The sequence below is a fragment of the Phacochoerus africanus genome, chromosome 3, assembly GCF_016906955.1.
Source record: "Phacochoerus africanus isolate WHEZ1 chromosome 3, ROS_Pafr_v1, whole genome shotgun sequence".
Taxonomy (NCBI): domain Eukaryota; kingdom Metazoa; phylum Chordata; class Mammalia; order Artiodactyla; family Suidae; genus Phacochoerus; species Phacochoerus africanus.
This window is the reverse complement of record NC_062546.1, coordinates 144,613,923-144,635,066: the sequence shown is the minus strand read 5'-3', so window position 1 is coordinate 144,635,066 and position 21,144 is coordinate 144,613,923. Positions and strand designations below refer to the sequence as shown.

The following is a 21,144-nucleotide window of genomic DNA, read 5'->3' as shown; positions in this document are numbered from 1 at the left end:
TTGTGTCAAAGAGTGTTCTGCTGTGTTTTCCTCTAGGAGTTTTATAACATCCAGTCTTAGGGCTTGTTCTTTTATAGTAAACGGTTCTTCAACTTCTTGGTCTCAAGATTCCTTTACATTCCAGAAAAGTCCTTGAGATAAAGTAAATAAACCACAGGGATGTAATATATACAGCATAAGGTATGTGGGTCTATTATAGAGTTTTATATGGAGGCAGATCATTATTGGACTTATCATGGTTATCATTTCATAATGGATGCACATGTCAAATCACTTATAGTGCACCTGAAACTAACAATATTATATGTTAACTATATTTCAAAACAAATAAATTTTTAAAATATATAAATAAATCAATCCTTGAGGACATGAAATAGCTTTTGCATATGTGAGTTATACCTGTCAATATTTATAAGAAATTAAAATTGAAATTTCTTAATTTAAATATAACAATAAACCCACACATTATAATGTGTTTTAATGAAAAATAACTATTGTCAAAAATAAGAAAAATTAGAAGTGTCATTGTTTTATATTTTTGCAAATCTCCTTAATATATGGTCTAATGGAAGGCAGTTGGATTCTCATACCAGTTCATGCATTTAATCTATTTCAATATCACATTACATACACTCTGTGGAAGATTCCGCTCTACATTCATAAGAGAGGACAGTGAAAATAACGTCTTTGTATTATTATTTTTTTTAAATATAGATCTCTTGTAGTTCCCGTCGTGGCTCAGTGGTTAACGAATCCGACTAGGAACCATGAGGTTGCGGGTTCTATCCCTGGCCTTGCTCAGTGGGTTAAGGATCCGGCATTGCCGTGAGCTGTGGTGTAGGTTGCAGACGCAGCTTGGATCCCGCGTTGCTGTGGCTGTGGTGTAGGCCGGTGGCTACAGCTCCAATTAGACCCCTAGCCTGGCAAACCTCCTTATGCTGAGGGAGTAGCCCTAGAAAAGGCAAAAAGACAAAAAACCCCGAAATAAATAAATAAAATATAGATCTCTTTTCTTTCTTTCTTTTTTTTTTTTTTGGCTGCACCCACGGCGTAAAAAAGTTCCCAGAGCAGGGATTGAAATTTTGCCACAGCAGCCACCCAATCCACAGCAGTGACAATGCTGGATCTTTAACAGGCCATGAGGGAACTCCATCTTAGTATTCCTATGAGAAGAGTGTTGACCTTGCACATGCCCTGACAGGGTTTCTGGACTGCACTTGGAGAATTGCTATTTGAGTCTAAAGATGCTCTTGGAGCAGGGGGAATCTGTTGCCTTGTGCTCTGCCTCAAGATGCTGCACTGAGTGGGATGCTAGACATTAGAAGTTCTGGAATGTGGTGCCAGCCCTCCCTATGCAGCTGGGACTGAGCTGGGACAATACTGCCTGATGGTCACATGGGATGATAAAGGCCTACAAGCCTGAGTCTTGGGTCCTATGCACTGCTCACTCTTGGCTATTTTTTGCTGTGCTCGTCTCCTCTAAAAATCCTAGATCTAAAACTTGACGGAATGGTAAGCAAGTTTGTCACACGCTCTCAGCAGTGAGCCTTGCCATTAGCCCCACTTTACTGCAAGAAACTCATATGCTCCTTCCCAAAAGATATGACAGTTGATATTATTTTCTAGCAAGATCCTAGAGTTATTATTAAATGGCACTATTAAGTGAAAGGGTGGTAATCATTTTAAATGTGCACACCAGGAACCAGCCTGGATTCATTGAAATCAAAATGAATCAGACAAACCTAGGTTTCTCTCCTGAGATCATAGAGCACAGTGAGGGCTTCTGTTAGTGAAACATGACAGTTTCTCATAAAGACTTTATAAGTCAGAGGGGGATTTCAATTGATGACAATACAGCAAGGTACATTGCTGTTACTTTGAAAACAGCCTACAAGCCATACCCCCAAAGTGCGGATATCACTGAGGGTACAGTGTCCCCTTAGAGAAGGGATGTTGCTGGGTCCCTCCTCTAGTCTGCCCTGTTCAACATTTCTACAATGTGGATGAAGGCCTAGGTGGCATGCCTCCTTAATTAGGGAATAACATGTATTTGGAAGGAATCGCTAACTTGTCACATAAAAGAATCATATCAAAACTCAAAAACCTTTAGTCACAAACCTTTATTGACACCTCACTGTCTCCTAAATAAAGTGCAAGATCCTCAGAGCATCTTTAGAACCCTCTATTAGCTCATCCAAATTTTCCTCCCCAACATGCTCACCCATCTTCATGGGCCTCCCACTCTCAGCACCTTCACCTCCTCCTTGGCATTTTCCTACATCAGTTCTCTCAGCACCACACCTGGCCACTGAAAAGTCTCTGCTCTTCCTCTATCACGGGTGTGGCAGCGGCAGATTCTATTCAAAGAGAACATTATTGAAATCTAAGGGAAACATAAAACGTTATGATAGGCAGGTTTCTGAAATTGAGGTTTCTGTCTTAACAAATCCAACGGAGATAAGCTCGCATCCCCAGATAACTCAACCCAGATGAGCTGGTAAAACATAAATACGTTACTTAGGTTGTTAGACTCTCGAGAACTTCCAGGAGACACACGATGCTGTTATTTTGGATAAACCAAATTTTCAGATTCAAACTTCCAGATATTTTAGGAAGGCCCATAGTATCATCCCATATGACTTTTGGAACACCATCATCAGTTTCTTAGATTTTGGTTCGTATGATTGGGAAGGAGAACTCTTCTATTTGTTGGTATCTGGAAAAGCTGGAATTATATTTCATGAGGTAATTATTAGTTTCATTTAATAACTGCTCATATACAATCAGGTGACAGTAACCATCTTTTATCTAAAATTTTCAGATATCTGTAGATTTTTCCTCTTTAGTAAAAACACCATTAGATGATACCGGTAAATAATCATGTATCCTCACTAGCCATTACTTCAGTATGCAGTTTTTTTTAAACTGATATGCCTGGTCTCTGTTTTCTTCATTTTGCTTGCCTCCCAAAAGTCTCCAACTAAGTGTTAGTTTTCCTGTTCTGTCTAGGAAGGGGAGAGAGTAGTAAAGCAATGACTACTTTCCAGTAGCTGGCCCAGGACTTCTCAAGAGTGGATTAACCAGCTTACTATAATCAGAAACTCCTGATCAAATTTCAAAGTCACATTTCCATCTACACTTTCTTTATATTATTCTTTTTCAAGTTGACATTTTTCCAGCCAATATTTTTATATGTTCTACTTTGGCCACCATTGGCTTTTCTCTAATATTTTAAGATCCATTTATATTAAGCCCTGTCCTCATTGTTGTTTGTAACACCTTTCAATTTAGTATCATCTGCAAATTTCATGAACACGCCATTTACTCTGTCTTCCAGATCATTAATAAATGCTATTTTCTTATGTATTAAATTTTGCAGTCGAATAAATTTAATTTGCTGTTGTCATTTCTGTGCATGTTTTCCAAAGATACAATGCAGTTAAGAATAGTCTTAACATAGGCTTAAATCCATACCCAGTTTATAGTTATTTTACTATTATGCAATCCATTTGTGTTCTCTAATCAGCACTGTTGTGAGCTCCATTGAAGCAATAATCTATTGATTCCCTCTTCCTTCTTTTTCAATACAGCCATCATCTTGGCTTTAAATACACAGCAATAGCAGCATTAGAACTATTGTGTAGTTCTAATCCACCACTATTTATAAAAGGAAATTAAGTCTTTTTTCTCAGTGGATATTCTTCGATTGATAAAAGGAATATTCTACATCAAAAAGTATTTTAGGAGTTCCTGCCGTGGCACAATGGGTTAAGAACACGACTGCAGTGGCACCTGTCACTGCAGAGGTACAGGTTCGATCCCTAGCCTGGTGAAGTGGGTTAAAGGCTCCATTGTTGGAGTAGCTGTGGCTTGAGTCGCAGCTGCAGCTTCCATTCAATCTCTGGCCCGGGAATTTCCATATGCTGCAAATGCAGCCACAAAAAGAAAAAAAAGAAAAGAAAAAATTATTTTATAACTGTAATATTTGATTTTCCTTTGCATGGTATCAATGTTCTGAAAATAAATCAGGAGTTCCCGTCGTGGCGCAGTGGTTAACGAATCTGACTAGGAACCATGAGGTTGCGGGTTCGGTCCCTGCCCTTGCTCAGTGGGTTAAGGATCCAGCGTTGCCATGAGCTGTGGTGTAGTTTGCAGACGCGGCTCGGATCCTGCGTTGCTGTGGCTCTGGCGTAGGCTGGTGGCTACAGCTCCGATTCGACCCCTAGCCTGGGAACCTCCATATGCCGCGGGAGCGGCCCAAGAAATAGCAAAAAAATAAATAAATAAAAAATAAAATAAAATAAAAATAAATCAATTCTAGATTTTTTAAGCAAGTAAGTGTAATGTATATTACATTTGCATATATTAAATAGATATTTTATATAAATAATATAGAATATATCTTGAGAGAGAGACATTAGAAGTGTGTGTGTGTGTGTATTTTCTTTTATAATAAATCAGCTCATTGACTCTCTGACTCCTCGAGACTCTGGGGTGACTTTGTGTTTTATAATAGACTTAGCCATGCCACCTTCAAACCAGAGAATGAGATTCATTAAGCCTTTGTCTCACTTTGTGGCACACATTAGATCCTCAAGAGTGCCAGTTTTCATTTTCAATGCAATGAGGCTTCCTACATGCCACTTATTTCGGTACTTATGTTCACATATTGCAATTCTAAATCATTTTACAGGAGACTAGTCTTCATGTTTCTACATAATATTTCCAGGAAATATTTTCTCTTCCCTCACTCTCACTCTCTTTCGCACTCTCTCTTTTTCCCCCTATAAAGTTAGCTGAGTAGAATCCTGCAGCCATCCTTTCTTTCCTCACATTGAGAAATTTATTTAACCTCTAGATGTGTTTTCCCATCTGTCAGTTTGGCCCCTCTGGGACCTTCCCAGCACAGATCCCTCCCCAATATGCTCTACTTCAGCTCCTTTTTGAAGTGCCCAGGTCGTTGTATCTGATGCACATTTCCTGAGCTCTTTTAGATGCTAAAATCACAACCACATGGAAGAAATTAACTTCTTGATGATCGTGAGCACTTGGCCCCTAGACCTGTTAGTGCCTGAGGATTGATAGTGTCTACCTGTTGACCCACCCCCCCTCCCCCGCCGCAAGACCTCACCATCAACTAATCGGAGAATTGTGCAGGAGCTGATCACTTTCTCTGTGGCCCACTTCCTGACCTGGCTTTTGAAAAACCCTTTAGGGAGTTTGTGCCTTTTAAGCACTAACTGCCCTGGACTCCTTGCTTGGATGCCTGCAATAAAGAGTCCTGCACTTTGCTTCACCACAACCTGGTGTCAGTAAATTGGCTTTACTGTGCATGAGCCCTGCAAACCCAAGTTTGGTTCTGTAACAGGTGGTCCACTCATAACCAGCCTACCCACCTCAGAGTGTTGTCAGTTCAAATGAGATAAGTGATGTACAAGCAAATAAATGGTATTGTTTTTACTGAAACATAGTAATGACAAATACAAGATTTTTTTACTGAGACATGAAAGCTATTTCAGATCTTCCATGTTAAACTTTCAGTAAATATCTATTTTTATGGCAGAAGAGATGCTATCCTTTCATAATTGGATTTCAAAGCAATTGCGTACTGAATCTAAGATCTGAAGAGAAAAATATCTGCATTTTAGTTCCCCTAACTGACAAGCAGTTTTATATTCCACATTCATAAATGGTTTCATAGTAGACTTATGAGTTAAAAAAGACTGGACATCAAAAAATAAAATAAGTTTTCCTATGGGAAACTTTTTTTTCCCCTTGTTTTTGAAGTCTTGAGGAGTTGAATTGTGGCTGAAAACATTGAGATATTTATTAATTTAATTTTCCATCCAGAGCAATTAGTCTTAAGGTAAATTTTTGGAAATTCTATGAGAGTTGATTTTTGTTTTTGTGATGCAAAAAGCTATACTGTTTCCCTTTGGTTCAAGGGAGTTAAAAAGCTGTTTAGTGACTGTGGAGGGGGCTTGAGACATTAACCCTGACACCAGAGGGTCTTTCTTCTCAAAGGCCACTGTGAGACAGGTTGAGACCTGGAACTCTTTACTGGTGTGCCTGCACCTGGACAAATGTCTCTTCAAGCAAGAGAATACAAAGAAACTATAAGGGACTCAAACTAACCACATGCATGGGAAGTTGGGGCAAATTATTATCAGGACGCAAGGCCAAAACCCAATTACCATTTCTGAGGTGCAGGGAGCAAAAGCAGGGTACGGTGCATGATGGCTGCACACAGCACCACCAAGGGGCTGGGCAGACCACCTAAGCCACCCTTCTGGCTAACACACCCATCTGCCCCTACTCTCACCCGATTTAAGGAACCAGCTTACCTTTCCCCACTTCTGGGCGGGGCAAGGGCACCTGTTACTTGTTTTCACTCCCCACCCCACTCCCACGCTGCAGCACGGTCTCATTAAAGCCTTGCTTGAATTTCTCCTGTGGCCTCTTATCAATGTCTATTGATTAAAGAAGCGAAGAATCTAGATTGGAAACAGCTGGGCTCTAGAAGCTCCGAGTTGTGCTTGAGGGTGAGCATTTGCAAGAGACACTCCGCCCAGCGCAGCCTGGGGGCCAACCAGCCCGCAGAGCTTAGTCATGTGGTCACCATCTTGCTGAGTTTCACTTACAGCATCCGGGACGCTGCTCTCCGGGAAACCACAGAGGTGAGGGTATGCGCGGGGAGAACCCAGGGCGTGCAGACCCCAAAGGGCCTGGTTTAGGTTCTTGTCCCTGAGCAGGGCGGCTTCCAGAGTGTCATGGGTTTTACTCCACTCATCTTGAGCTGGTTTCTGCAGGTCCTGGCAGAGGGTGCGGCGGCCATGCTGGTCTCACATTTTTGAAAGACGCTGGGCTTCCTTGTGCTTCTCTTCGGCCAATTCATGGGAAAGGTGGCTCAAGGCCTCCAGAACTACATCCTCACGGTGGAAACAGAAGCCTAGAGAGAGGTAGGTGTAGGAGGCCTGCAGATGCATTTTGAACAGGTGTTTGACCTTGTGGCTTCCACCTCAGAGGAGTAATTCTGACACATCTGAGAGTTAACGGTGAATTGGCAATAAGGAGCTAAGCTAAAAAAAAAAAAATAGTGTTGGCTGGTCATGGAAGCAAGGGCAGCTGAGTGATTGGCTTGGAAGATTGTGGCTAGGAAAACGGTTGGAGGGTGGTCTGAGGCTGGAAGAAGGTGCATCCCTGGGTCTGTTCTGTCCAAACACTGTTGAAGCAATGACAAATTCAAGGGACCACCAAACACATTGCAGAGTTGATTCCTGAGAAGGATACTTGACGAGTCCCATCTCTAACTAATTCACCCTCCTGATACATTCCATTCTTCTCATTGCCAATCATGTTTTGTGATAAATCTCCATGTAATTGTCTCCACTTCCAACCTCTTTAGACATGATCCTAATCTTCAGTACTTACATAGTGGATCCCCCCCCCCCCATGGGGATTGGAAAATCGAACACATTCAAGTGCATGATAGGAAGTTTTTCAATGGACAGAATGTACAATGAGAGTGATATATACATAAGTATATAGACTTGCTATGGAATTATGTCCCCCCTAAAATTCATTAAATGCTTAACCTCTAATGTAACTATGTGGAGATACAGTTTTTAAGAGGTAAGTAAGATTAGATGAAGTCATTAGGGTGGGGTCCTTCTCCTACAGCATTGGTGGCTTTATAAGAAGGGGAAGAGGGAGCTCTCTGTTTCTCCTCTTGTGTATTGAAGAAAGGCAATGTGAGGAGACAGTGAGAAGGCAGCAGCCTGTAAGCAGGAAGAAAGTTTTCATCAGAGCCCAAGTATACTAGCAACCTGATCTCAGACTTCCAGACTCCAGAACTGTGAGAAAATAGCTTTCTGTCCTTTAAACCATGCTGTCTACATTGTTTTATTATGGCAGCCCAAGTGACTAATGCAGAGGTGCTTCAAGAGAAGAAATGTTCTGTTAGAATAAAATGGAAAATAGAGTTAATTAGCTAACAAGTTCACATGACTGTAAACCTGCCCCCCCCCAACATATGCATACAAACGCATTTTTGCTGAATTCTTTAAACATTTTTATAAACATTTCTCCTTAACTACTGGGTATCTGGGAAAAAATTTTAAAGTTGAAATAATCGGAAAATAGTTTTTTACTTCACTAATGTAAAGTAAAACTTACCAAACTTTTGTGGTAGACATTTCAAAATAATTGTAAGTCAGATGTGCAAAATTCTACTGAATTATTTTAAGTTGAGTAATCAAAATTCAACCTCACCTGAGCCAACCTTGGCCAGTCTAGACAACCAGTTTGTCTGGATCATTTTGCCATGCAAGTTAATTGCATAAACCACTCTAACAAGTTTCAGTGTGTTAAATCACACAGCCTGAGATCTGTGACTAACATTCCCAACCTATGAAGGAAATTCCTTTAGACATATCTCTAGATGGTTCAGATTATTTCTGGTTCTGAAGGACCTGGATGCACAAGTTTTAGTGTTGCCATCCTTTTAGAGACTGAAACTGAAAGATATTCTTGAAGTCCTGGGCCTGCTTTTAGTTGTTTTATGTCCCAATGTGCATATAGATGGGGACCAAATTCACGCTCTCATCTTTTCTCAGACACTTAGACAAGTCAGGATGGATCTTGAATGGGCTTATTCAATGAAAACTTGATAAGTTGATGGATCCTTTGGGACGAATGTTTATAAGGACTTTGAAGTGTCTCAAAGATTAAGGCTTTCGGAAACGAATCTGACTAGCATCCATGAGGATGCAGATTCACTCCCTGGCCTTGCTCAGTGGGTTAAGGATCTGGCATTGCCGTGAGCGGTGGTGTAGGTCACAGACCCGGCTCAGATCCCACATTGCTGTGACCATGGCATAAGCCGGCAGCTGTAACTCCATTTTGACCCCTGGCCTGGGAACCTCCCATATGCCGTGGTTGTGGCCCTAAAACACAAAAAGAAAAAAAAAGAAAGAAAAAAATTAAGGCTTTCACTACAAAATAGTGTAGGGACTAAGAAGGTGAGCTTTGGAGTTGGATAGACCTGGACCAAGGCCTGCTGTTTAATGAACTGTGTGACGTTGATGTTTTACTCAGCCTTTCTAGCCTCTTTTTTTCTTCATCTATAAAAATATAATATTTGTTTGGATCGAGTAAGTCAATATATGTAGAGTGTTTAAAAGTGTTATTATTACCAATCATGTTTCACGTGCTCATGTTTATTATCATTATTACTATTTAGTTCTATGAATTACTTCTGTTATGGAGTCAGTTTTTCTCTCTTTTTTTTTCTTCTCTTTTGTGGTCCTAGTTTTCTTAGACATCTCTGTTGATCGTTAATTATTTAAGAATGAAGAATTACGTTTGGCGATTTTGGTCAGCTGGCATTTCTCTGTTGTTGTGAGGTAGATTTTTCTCTTACAGGATACTTCCCTGAATAGGAAGATTTAATGGCAGCCTTGAGTACATGGAGGGACTAGTTCATTAAGCAGGCTTGCTTTGGATGCCACTAACTGTTAACACATCTTTTCATGGTTGACTCAGCTAGCACAGTATAAGTAGAAATCATGCCTTGGATTGTTTTGCTCATTTTGTGAAGTTATAACCCATGATGGCTAGTGAAAAAAATGTGAGCCCTAGTGCTGGAGGTGACAAAAAAAAAAGAAAAAATACTTAGGAAAAGTATCTCATTGTCTCTTTAAATAAAAGTTTCTCTACAGCTTGTGAAGCCAGTTATCAAGAAGGTCAAAATCAGGAATAAAGTAGGAATTGGTAGGCATCTTTTGATATTATGAAAGGCATCAGCCTCTGAGGATCTGTCAAAAATAGCAGGGAATAAACTATTCCCTAAACTTATTATAACGTAGAGGATTTTAAGAGTAAGGAAGAGTGATGTCAATGTGTATTCTGGTAATTTATCTCCATATGGAAAGATAATGACTTGGTTAGGTTCCTATTTCCATGAATGCATCCCATGCTGAAAGATGTTTAGGCACAGAAGAATTGGGAAAGGCTTGAAGTTCTTTCTTTCCCAACTAGTCTCTAAAATGAAAAGAGGAGAAAGATTTACTTTCTCTGATATGAATTACGACACCCACCCCTTAGGCAGAAGGCACTGTAGCCAGTTTTAGGGGCTTTTATTGTGTTTTGGGTTTTTTGTGGGGTTTTTTGTTTTATTTTGTTTTTGTCTTTTTAGGGCTACACCCGAGGCATATGGAGGTTCCTAGGCTAGGGGTCAAATGGGAACTACAGCTGCCAGCCTATGCCCTGGCCACAGCAATGTGGGATCCAAGCTGCATCTGTGACCTACACCACAGCTCACGGCAGCGCCGGATCCCTGCCTCACTGAGCAAGGCCAGAGATTGAACCTGCATCCTCATAGATGCTAGTCAGAATCGTTTCCGCTGAGCCGCAATGGGAACTCCCTGTTGTTTTTTAAATGGCCACAGGTGCAGCTTATGGAAGTTCTGGGCCAGGGAGTGAATCCAAGCCACAACTGTAGCCTATGGTGCAGTTAACAGCAACAGCCAGATCCCTTAACCCCCTGCCTGGGCTGGGGATCTGAGTTTCTAGAGTCAGATTCTTAATCCACTGCACCACAGTTTAAACCAGGTTTTATACTTATTTAAAACCAAATATAAGACCATTTTCTCTGTTCTAACATAATGATTTTTGTTATTTTTTGTCATTTTTTTGTGTGTCTTTTTGCCTTTTCTAGGACCCCTCCTGTGGCATATAGAGGTTCCCAGGCTAGGGGTCTAATCAGAGCTGTAACCACCTGCCAGAGCCAGAGCCACAGCAACGCAGGATCTGAGCCGAGTCTGCAACCTACACCACAGCTCACAGCAACGCCGGATCCTTAATTCACTGAGGAAGGCCAGGAATCGAACCCGCAACCTCATCGTTCCTAGTTGGATTCGTTAACCACTGCGCCATGACGGGAACTCTTTTTTTTTTTTTTTTTTTGCCATTTATAGTACCCTTTCAAAGAGAATGACCCTGGTGATCAGAAGGTCTTCTGTTTGCTCAGTTCAAACAATATCTTCATCCTCAAAGTGGAGGTGTTTGAGTTTGGAGCTAGAAGCTATGATAAAATTATTTGATTTACATAAAAAAGAAAATAGAACGTAAGGTCCCCAAGGATAATCTGTGAACTATGGGGAGGGAATCAGGAGACTAGTAGGAGAAAGAAAAGACCATATGGCGGGCAGCCAAGAAGAAAGATTTGTAAAACAAGATATGTCCAGTGAGGATTTTTATTAAATGAAATACTCTAGGGTTCTGGAATGAAACCCATTTCTCCAAAATAGTCAGTAAATCTACATGATTCAATAATGCACTGATTTCAGTGGAGTCAATTTTTAATGAGATGAAACATAGCGAATGGTATGAAAACTCCCAATGGCTGGCCAGACACTCAGATTAAGGGATAAAGCACATCAAATACAATGGAAGTCTTTCCCTGAATATGAGTGGATTCTTTATGAGGAAGGCATGAAGGCTTCTACTAGCATGTGTATGATATATGGGATGTTTATGAAGGGACACAAACACACTTCTAAAGATAAAACTTTAAAGAAAAATACACCCTTCCTAAAACCTCAGAACAATATTTTGGCAAAATTGATCTCATGTTTTGGTTCCCAAACTTTCTTCTGTTATTTTTAGTTATTTTTTTTCTCCCTGGTGACAAAAAGAGAGGCAGATAGTGAAGCCTCATAGTCAACAATATATGCTTTGAAATCAGATATACTTGGTTTGAAACTCCAACTCTGCCATAATGGAAGCATGTGAACTTGGGCAAGATATTTAATTTTTCTCAGTGTTTTCCTCATCAGTAGATAGAGAAACTATTCATCTCTTAGGTGTTTAGAATATAATAGTATGTGTATGTATCTGTCACATAGTAGGTGTTCCATAGACGGCAGAGCAACCGACAGGCAAAAGGGATTGATTATTGAACCAGTATGTCCTGGAAAGTTCTCTTCCAAAGTCAACATTCAGAAAATTTTGTATTTAAAACTCTAGAATTCCTGAGTGACCTTGCTTTTCTTCTAATTTTAAATAGAAGGGCAGAGTTTCTTCTCTTACTCCTCTAGCAATCATCTTTTCTTGGTGCTCAAAATGTATCTATGCACCATGTTATAGATATGATTCAGTTGCTCCTAAGCTGGTTTTGTTTTTCATTTCTTTTTCTTTACCTTTTCTTCCTTCCTTCCTTTCTCTAAAGTATAGTGGATTCAGTTGTATGTATACACACATTCTTTTTAATATCCTTTTCCATTATGGTTTGTCATAGGATACTGAATATAGTTCTCTGTGCTATACAGTAGAATCTTGTTTAAAAGCTATTTGTTTTTCCTTAATGCATAAGCAAACTTCCTACAATAGGCCTATAAGACAACTGCATATCTCAGTTAGCCCCATAATCCCCTCCCCCACAGTTGTTTCAGTGTTGATTTAATGTTACTCATTTGCTTATATTGTTGTTGAAAACAAATTCTTAATTAAAATGGCCCGGCATCACATGGCTTGTATAGAGTGCCACAGCAATAATCCCTAACTTAATGTACACTTTGTCCCTTACCTCCAATTTAATTTCTGAAGCTAGAAATATAAATGGATTTCATAGTGGCCTGTGAGCATCAGGTGAGAGATTAGAATGACTAATGAAAAGCCACTTTCTTTGAAGGATTAACAGTGCATGATTATTTCTAGTTTATATAGACTGAACACATAAATGAACACCCAGGCCAGGCTAAAATCGAACTTCTAGTGCAATCTGTGTACGTATGACTGTGTTATGGTCTTTGGTTTGGTCTCTGATCTACTCGTGCATATATGAACATTTTATCTGCTGGTAAGAAGCATGGGACTTTTCTTCTATTTTCATCTCTCCCCTCTTTCACTCAGCAATGAGCAACGTTTTCTGTTCCATTGCAAATAACTTTTAGGTTGGGTCTGGACAAGAGAATCATCTCCTGTTTCAGTTATTATTATTGTAAAAAAGTTGCAAAATTGAATGGAATCCAAATTTGGGGAACAAAGGATGAGCATCATACAGGCCTCTTGAACTGATCTTCCATCTCAGGTCAAGTTCAAGGACTCAAATCCTCCATATAAGTTTCTCTCCTTTTCCCTCCTTTCATGATTGGTATGGCTGAAGACTCTCAGGCATCCTTGAATGTTCTAAAGTACTCTTTACTATGACCTCTTATTATAGCAGAGAGACAGAAAAAGCATTAGTATTTTTTGAACACCAAATACTAAGTATGCTAGGCACTTTGTATCCCTTACAGCTTCGTGATGGAGGTATTGTCATTCCCATCAGCGAATGTGGACATTGAAGCTCAGAGGAGATACACTGGCCAGTGTTCTCAGGTGAGGGCTACTGTAGATAACTGTGTGTTCAGTGGGAGCTCTCAGTGAGGCAGAGCCCATCAGAGAGAAGAGCTGTCTTTTTTCCTAATACATAGGGAGGTGCTGTGTAGATGGGAAGTGGCCCTAATTGAGTTAAGCCCTGATTTTTCTTTTCTTTTTTTTTTTTCTTTTTAGGGCCACACCCGCACATATGGAAGTTCTCAGGCTAGGGGTCAAATCAGAGCTGTAGCTGCCAGCCTACACCACAGCCACAGCAACATAGGATCCAAGCCACATCTGTGGCTTATACCACAGCTCACGGCAACTCTGGATTCTTTAACCCACTGAATAAAGCCAGGGATCGAACCTGCGTCCTCGTGGATACCAGTTGGATTTGTTACTGCTATGCCACAATGGGAACTTCAATCCCTGATTTTTAAAGCTCATTATCTTTCTCCTATTCTATATTCCTCTCCCTAAAAGCTACTAAATTTACCCAGGGAAACACTTTAAACATCTGACAGCCCCAGGCCCTGAAAAACTCTCCCCAAACAAGAGCAGCAAAACTTCCAGATATTCACATAACACACTATCCTCACTCTAGCAGACTGTCAGCAAAAGTGGCAGCAGTTTTCATTTCTGTGTATCCACAACCTTGGTGATGTGAATGAAGAGACAGAATTATTATTATTTTTTAATAATTTTACTGGAGTATAGTTAACTTACCAAATTGTGTTAGTTTCAGGTATACAGCAAAGTAAATCAGTTATACATATATCCATATACTCAATACACAGTATTGAGTAGATTACCCTATGCTATTCAGTAGGTCCTTGTTACCTATTTATTTTACATATAGTAGCATGTATATGTCAATCTCAACCCCCTAACTCATCCTTCTAGCCCACATTTCCCCTTTGGAACCATGAATTTGGTTTCCAAATCTTTTGAGTCTGTTTCTGTTCTGTAAGTAGAGACCGAATTACTTTGAATCTTGGCCGATGTTATGACCCTCTGTGGCTATTGAAGTGATGGTACGTCCATTCTGTGCCTGGGCCTCAAAAGCTCTTGCATATCCACTTGCTCTCTCAGAACTTTTCCCAACTGAAGTGAGTAAGCCTAGTCTAGCTCGCTAGAGGATGAGAGACTATGTGGAGCAGAGGTGACAAACGCCCTTTGAGGCCATCCTATACCAGCTGACTGAAGGTACAGGACTGATCCCAGTCCTGATCCACCATGTCTGGCCCAGGTGGCAGAACTGCCTAGTTGATGCATAGACTGTTTTTAGCCACTAATTTCAGAGTATTTTGTTACACAGTGTGAGAGTAAATCTTATGTGTCAACTTGGAGGTTGTTTTTGGGTCAGATTAACATTTAAATCAATGAACCTGAATTAAGCAGATTGCCCTTCATAATTGGGTGGGCCTCATCCAATCAGTTGTAGATCTGACTATAACAAAAAGATTGGCCCCATCAAAGAGGAGGAAATTCCCCAGCAGACAGGTTTGGATTTTATCTGTGCTATTGGCTCTCTGATGTCTCCAGCCTGTTGGTCTGCAGTGCAGATTTTGGACTCTGCAACTTCCATATTGTGTGAGCCAATTTCTCATAATAGATCTATGTATATACATATTCTCTTGGTGCCATTTCTCTGGAGAAACCTTTTAAAAACACCATAACTAATATACTTGCTGATATAGTTCATCTTTCCACTGAACATCTCTCTCTTCATCCTGCTAAAGCTGTTGCATTTTGGCTGGTACAGAACTGCCTCCTCCCAGAGCTGTGTTTCTTTACCTTGATCCCTTCTTCCTGTTGGGGAGACTGAACCATCCATGCATCCAGCCATTCTTTCCAGGTCCCTGTTTTTATGCTAGAGATTCTTGCCACCTGCCTAAGGCTAAAGGAGTGGATGGAGACCTCACAAGGGTCTTCTACCCCTCTTCTATTCTTAGACACTGCAAGAATGTATTCTGGAAAATTTTATGCCAACTTTTGCTGCAATTATTTTCTTATGTTCTCCTCCTATTGTAGAACTCCACACCTCTCAACCCTCTCTGCCTAGGAAGAGTCTGAACCCTCCCTGCATGTGCTGAGTGGAGGAGACTATTGTAAAACTGAGCAGTGCTCACATGCCCTGGCCCCAGCCTCTCTTTCTTCCCTAAGTCTGGAAGTGCTCTCATGATAATCAGTGCCCATGAGCTTACAGTGCCTTGTGCTCACTTCTTATAGAATAGGGTTTTGGTCCCAATCTTTGCAATTTAAATTACCCTGAGAACAAAGATCCTAGCTTCCTATAACATCTTTGACCTTCCGTAGATGCAGGACAAGCACGTGCAAAGGAGCTGAAGCAAGGCAGGCACTTTTCCCATTCCCACGTTCTTATTCTCTTGGGGTTAGTAACATTTCCTCCAGTTCTCCCATGATTTAGTGTCAAGAAACAGGCAACAGTAGTCTGATAAATTAACCGAGCAAAGACATACCAGTGTTCTTGGGCTTTGACTACCTTTGTACCATTATGGCTTAAGGAAGGCACAGATGGAGGCTTTTTGCTCCATGCTTGGATACCCACACACTGAGTCCTGGGTCCTCTAGGCATGGCTTTGCCCAGCAGCTGTGCCATACATTGTCAGCCTCCATCTGCTAGATGACATAGAAAAGCATGGGCTATGTCAATTATAGTCCATAAAATCGTGCAGCAGCTATAGAAAACAGTATGACTAACCTACAAAAAGTTAAACATAGATTTTACCATACATACAGTTTAGCAATTCCAAGTCTAGATATGTGTCCAAAGAATTGAAAGATAGGGGTTGAAAGATATCTGTACACCCATTTTCACAGCAGCATTATTCAAAATGCCAAAAGGTGGCAACAAACCAAATGTCCATTGATGGTTGAATGGATAAACAAAATGTGGTATATAAATGTAATGTTTTTTTCAGCCTTAAAAAGGAAGGAAATGCATCCATCGATAGATGAATAGATTAAGAAGATGTAGTACATGCATGCAATGGAATACTACTCAACCATAAAAAGGATGAAATAAAGCCATTTGCAGCAATATAGATGCAACTAGAGATCCTCGTACTAAGTGAAGTAAGTCAGAAAGAGAAAGACAAATACCATATGCTATCGCATATGTGGAATCTAAAATATTGCACAAATGAACTTATCTACAAAACAGAAACAGATATAGAGAATAGACTTGTGGTTACCAGGGGGAGAGGGGAAGGAATGAGATGGATTGGGAGTTTGGGGTTAGTAGATGCAAACTATTACATTCAGAATGGATAAGCAATGAGGTCCTACTCTATAGCACAGGGGAACTATATCCAGTCTCTTAGGCTAGACCATGATAGAAGATGATATAAGAAAGGGAATGTATATATATGTATGACTGGGTCACATTGCTATACAGCAGAAATTGGCCTAACATTGTAAATCAACTATAATAAAGGATTGGGTCACCTTGTCAGTAGAAAATTGACAGAACACTGTAAATCAGCTATAATGTAAAAAAATGAAAATCATTATTAAAAAAAAGATTTAACAAAATACTCTTGAGAAAATGAAAAAAGATGGGGGGGACTTCCCACTGTGACTCAGCGGGTTGGGGACCTTGATATAGTGTCTGAGGATGCAGGTTTGATCTCTAACCTCTCTCAGTGGGTTAAGGATCTGGTGCTGCCACAAGTTGCAACTCGGATCCCGTATGGCTGTGGCTGTCATGTAGGCCGGCACCTGCAACTCTGATTCAGCCCCTAGTCCAGGAACTTCCATATGCTGCAGGTGCAGCTATATTAAAAAAAAAAAAGGAAAAACTAAAGGAAGGAAATTCTGATACATGCTACAAGGATAAACATTGAAAACACTCCACTAAGTGAAACAGCAAGACACAAAAGGACAATTATTTTATTGAAGAATAGTGATTTACAATGTTGTTAGTTTTAGATGTACAGGAAAGGTATTCAGTTATACATACACTTATATATTCTTTTTCAAATTTTTCTCCATTATAGGTTATTATAAGATACTGAATATCGTTCCCTGTACTATACAGTAGGACCTTGAAAAATTATTTTATATATAGTAGTGTATATATGTTAATATCAAATACCCAACTTAGCTGTCTCCCTTTTGCCCCTTTGGTATCCATAAGTTTGTTTTCAAAGTCTGTGAGTCTGTTTTGTAAATAAGTTCTTTTGCACAATTTTTTTTTTAGATTCCACATATATGTGATATATGATACTTCTTTCTCTGACTTCACTGCATATGATAATCTCTAGGTCCATCCACATTGCTGCAAATGACATGATTTTGTTCTTTTTTATAGCCAAGTAATATTCCATTATATATGTACCACATCTTCTTTATCCTTTCCCCTGTTGATGGAAATTTAGGTTGCTTCCTGGGCTCGGCAATTGTAAATAGTGTTGCTATGAACATTGAGGTGCATGTATCTTTTCAAATTCAAGTTTTTGTCTCTTTTGGATATATACCCAGGAGTGGGATTTCTAGATCATATGGTAGTTGGGTTTTTTAAGGACCCTCCCTATAATTCTCCATTATGGCTATACCAGTTTACCTTGCCACCAACAGTGTAGAAGGCTTTTGTTTATCACATGTTGACTGTTGGATGATGGCCATCCAGCAGTTAACATGACCAGTGTGAAATGGCACCTCATTGTAGTTCTGATTTGCATTTCCGTAATAGTTGCCATTTTTGAGCATTATGCGTATTGGCTGCCTGTCTTCTTATGAGAAAAGTCCATTTAAAGTCCTCAGACCAATTTTTCATTGGATTGTTTTTTTTGTTTTGATGTTGAGCTGTATAAGCTATTTGTATATTTAGGAAATTAAGCCCTTGTGGGTCACATAGTTTGCAAGTATTTTCTGCCATTAGGTAGGTAGTGTTTGCATTTTGTTTATGGTTTCCTTTGCTATGCAAAAGTTTGTATATATGATTAGGTCCCATTTATTCATTTTTGCTTTCATTCTTTTTGCCTTCATAGCAATAGAAAATATTGCTATGATTTAAGTCAGAGAATTTTTTTTTTGCTTTTTTTTTTGTTCTTTTGTCTTTCTGACCTTTTAGGGCCACACCTGCGGCACATGGAGGTTCCTAGACTAGAGGTCCAATTGGAGCTGCAGCTGCCGGCCTACACCAGAGCCACATCAACGCGGGATCCAAGCCACGTCTGCGACCCACACCACAACTCACGGCAATGCCAAATCCCCAACCCACTGAGCGAGGCCAGGGATCAAACCCACAGCCTCATGGTTCCCAGTCGGATTTGCTAACCACTGAGCCACAACGGGAACTCCAGTCAGAGAATGTTTTGTTTATGTTATGTTCCAGGAGTTTTGTGGTGTCTTCTGATATTTATTTATTTTATTTTTAAAAATTGTATTGAAGTTTAGTTGATTTACAATGTTGTGATAATTTCTGCTGTACAGCAAAGTGATTCAGTTATACATATACACACATCCATTCTTTTTCAGTGCTTTCCTCTTATAGATTATCACAGAGTATTGGATAGAGTTCCCTGTGCTATACAGCAGGTCTTCCTTGGCCAACAGTTTCATATACAGGTAGTGTGCATATGCCAGTCCCAAACTCCCAGTCCATCCCTCCCATCCACCTGTCTGCTTTGGTAACCATAAATTTGGTTTTTTGTTTGTTTTTTCTTTTTAGGGCCGCACTTGCAGCATATGGAAGTTCCCAGGCTAGGGGGCAAATCCGAGCTACAACTGCCAGCCTATGCCACAGCAATGCCAGATCCAAGCTGCATCTGTGACCTACACCACAGCTCATGGCAATAGAGGATCCTTAACCCCCTGGGCAAGACCAAGGATCCAATTTGCCTCCTCACGGATACTAGTCGGGTCTGTAACCTGCAGAGCCACAACGGGAACTCCCCATAAATTTGTTTTCAAAGCCATGAGTCTGTTCTGCAAATATGCAAATAAGTTCATTTATATCCCCCTTTTTTTTTTTTTTTAGGGCTGCACCCGTGGCATATGGAGTTTCCCAGGCTGGGGACCAAATTGGAGCTGTAGCTGCCAGCCTATGCCACAGCCACAGCAACGTGGGATCCAAGCCATGTCTGTGACCTACACCACAGCTTATGGCAACGGCTGATCCTTAACCCACTGAGCGAGGCAGGAATTGAACCTGCATCCTCATGGATTCTAGTCAGACTTGTTTCTGCTGAGCCACAATAGGAACTCCCTATGTCCTCTTTTTAGATTCCATATTTATGTGATGTCATGTGAGGTTTGTATTTCACTAACTTCTCTTAGACTGATAATCTCTAGGTCTATCCATATTGTTGCAAATGGCATTATTTCATTCTTTTTATGGCTGAGTAGTATTCCATGCACACACACACATACATACATATATATATATATATATATATATATACCACAGCTTCTTTATCTATTCCTCTTTTTTTAATTTTTGAGGTATTAAATGCTTTCATAAAAATAAGTATTAAAAATCAGTGTTTTTAATATTAAAACCATTGATTTTAACAAAATGACAGGGGAAAAAAAACCCAGGGTAAATCTACAGGGAAACCTATTCCTCTGTCTTATATTTAAACTTTAAATCCATTTTGAGTTTATTTTTGTGTGTGGTATGAGGAAGTGTCCTAACTTTATTTGCATGTGGCTGTCCAGCTTTGTGAACACCATGTGCTCAGGAGACTATCTTCTATCCATTGCATAGTCTTATCTTCTTTGTGGAAGATAAATTGACTATAGGTGTGTGGGGTTATTTCTGGGCTCTCTATTCTGTTCCATTGAACAGTATGTTTGCTTTTCTGCTAACACCATGCTAATTTTGTAATTTTTAAAAATTTTATTTTTTACCACTTTTTTTTTTTTTTTTGGAAGAGCTGCACCCACGGCTTATGGAAGAGCCCAGGCTAGGGATCAAATTGGAGCTGTAGCTGCTGGGCTGTACCACAGCCACAGCAACATGGGATCTGAGCTGCATCTGTGACCTACCCCACAGCTCACAGCAATGCCAAATCCTTAACCCACTGTGTGAGGCCAGGGGTAGAACCCATGTCTTCATGGATACTAGTCGTGTTCACTAACCACTGAGCCATGACGGGAACTCCCCTACACTGTTTTGATTACTGTATCTTTGTAGTATATTTTGAGTCTGGCGGGGTTATGCCTTGAGCCTTTTTCTTTTTCCTCAGGATTGCTTTGGCAATTCTGGGTCTTTTATGGTTCCATATATACTTTAGGATTATTTGTTCTAGCTTTGTGAAAAATATTATGGGTAATTTGATAGGGACAACATTATATCTATAGAATGCTTTCAGTAGTATGGCCATTTTAACAATACTATGCTTCCAGGCCAAGAACATGGACATCTTTCCGTTTCTTTCAATTATCTTCAGCTTCCTTTATCTTGTTTTATAGTTCTAAGTGTATAAGTCTTGCACCTCCTTGGTCAGGTTTACTCCTAAGTATTATATTTTTTTGGGGTGCAGTTTTACAAAGGAATTTTTTTTTTTACTTTTTCTGATATTTCATTGTTAGTGTTTAAAAAAATGCAAGATTTCTGAATGTTAATCTTGTATCCTGCTACCCTGCTGAATTCATTGATCAGTTCTAGTAGTTTTTGTGTGGATTCTTTAGGATTTTCTATATAAAGTATCCTGTCATCTGCATTTGACGATTTTACCTCTTCCCCTTCTAATTTGGACACCTTTTACTTTTTCTTATCTAATTGCTGTATCTGGGATTTCAATACTGTGTTGA

General features: G+C 39.9%; 1 pseudogene; it reads right to left on the bottom strand.

Moving 5' to 3' along the window:
* Positions 1-6,463: 6,463 nt before the first annotated feature.
* Positions 6,464-18,093, bottom strand: LOC125121966 (ferritin light chain-like; annotated as a pseudogene).
* Between the last annotated feature and the right edge of the window lie 3,051 nt (positions 18,094-21,144).